Source organism: Lissotriton vulgaris, chromosome 1_2, assembly GCF_964263255.1.
Source record: "Lissotriton vulgaris chromosome 1_2, aLisVul1.2, whole genome shotgun sequence".
NCBI classification, from domain to species: domain Eukaryota; kingdom Metazoa; phylum Chordata; class Amphibia; order Caudata; family Salamandridae; genus Lissotriton; species Lissotriton vulgaris.
Window position 1 is genome coordinate 345,822,254 of NC_141686.1, and position 1,769 is coordinate 345,824,022.

Below are 1,769 nucleotides of genomic sequence, written 5' to 3' on the forward strand. Positions count from 1 at the left end.
ACATACAAAATGGCTTCTGACAACTATAGTCAAGATAAGGGAAATACGTGTAGCAAAGCTTAACGCTAACCCGATCACCGTCAAATTACGACAGACGACCCTTTTAGTGTTTAGCTGAAGCTACCTCATAGTGGACGTAATCGGGATACTCATCTTCGATATCACTAGACATAATTTGTGCTACTTCTTTATGAATCATTTGTTCATTTTTGGCAATAGCTCGTTTGGATGGAATACAAGCAGATAGACACACAGAACATAACACAGGGCCGCACTGGATACAGAGGCATAAAAAGAATAATATCCCAATTATTACACATAAAATCGTCAACAACTTCCAACCCCATGTACTAAGTAATGACCAAAACCATCCCGAGAATGTCCATGTACCATTATCAGGATGTATCTCAGCAGCAATTTTATGTAATTTAGATATGGCATCATACACAGAAGGTGAATTATCTGGCACGTATACACAACAACTACTTCCGATAATACGGCATGCTCCTCCACGATCAGCTAATACTACGTCTAACACCATGCGGTTTTGGAGCGTTACAATTCTGGTAATCTGAAGTTCCTCTGTCAAGTTTCCTAAAGCAAAAGCTGTCTCATTAGCAACAGCTTCTACAACACGTGTCAACCGTCTTATTTTTCGACTATTCAAAGCAGCTCCAACAAATTAAAAGAGGCCTAAATTAAAATCAACATATTTTTGTAACGCAGTGTCGGTCTGGTCTATATCTTTAAGAACTAATGCTCTCTTCACTCTATTCAATATGAAATCATGATACAGAATGTAGTTATTATGATACATAGGTGAGGCAATAAACACAGGGGGTAATACAAAAGATATATAACATGTTCCTAACCATCCTATAGGAAGACGGTGATAGCCTTTATTTCCACATATGAAGTACGTATTTCGGGAGGCCACAAACGTAATGCCATTTGGAGTGTCAAAGGTAAGAGTGGTGTTGCATTCACTTCTTCCTACTGTGATTGTACCTTTATTACGAACACAAAGATCAGCTTTTGTATCGATAACAGTAATCACATGTGAGCTGGACATATTTACATTCCTCTGATTACTATAAATTCGTGGTGCTGACATGTTGTCGGGCGGTACTCCTCCCATTCAAACTTAGTTCCTTCAGCTTGTGGATAACCATCTTGATCATTGAAGCAGATCTTATTGAGTCGAAAAAGCAGCCCACCTTTCATTGGCCATCGCAAAGTGAATAAAAGTGTGTACCAGGCATGACAAGAGCCATTATGGGAGAACGGGAGTGGGATAAGTGGTGTGCCCCCTTTCTTTTGATGTCCAGGCAACATCCCACATACCCAGCAGTTCGAAGTATTAGTCATATTGTGGGTGTGATGCAGAATCTGAATAAAGCTGTTATTCAAATAAGTCTGTCTATGTCGTTCTTCATGATAAGGCAGAGTAAAATGAAAATGTTCAGATGGAATCGGGGTAGTTGGCAATAAATGTTCTTTACTGGCACCAAAAGTTCTACTACCCAAGCTATCACAACAATTGTTAAAACAAATAGTACTGCACCAAGAATTCTCTTGTTTCGCACTGCAGAAGATGCCATAGTTCAAAATTCAAAATGTCTCAAAAAACAACAAAAAAAATAAAAAATATGAGTGCTGAGCTCCGAGGTAGCCATTGGTTTCTTCTCCGAGATTCAAGACGGGTGTCGCTACACTTGGCAGAACAGATCCCCCCCCTTGATATTCCCGGCTTCCGTTTCACAAACCCC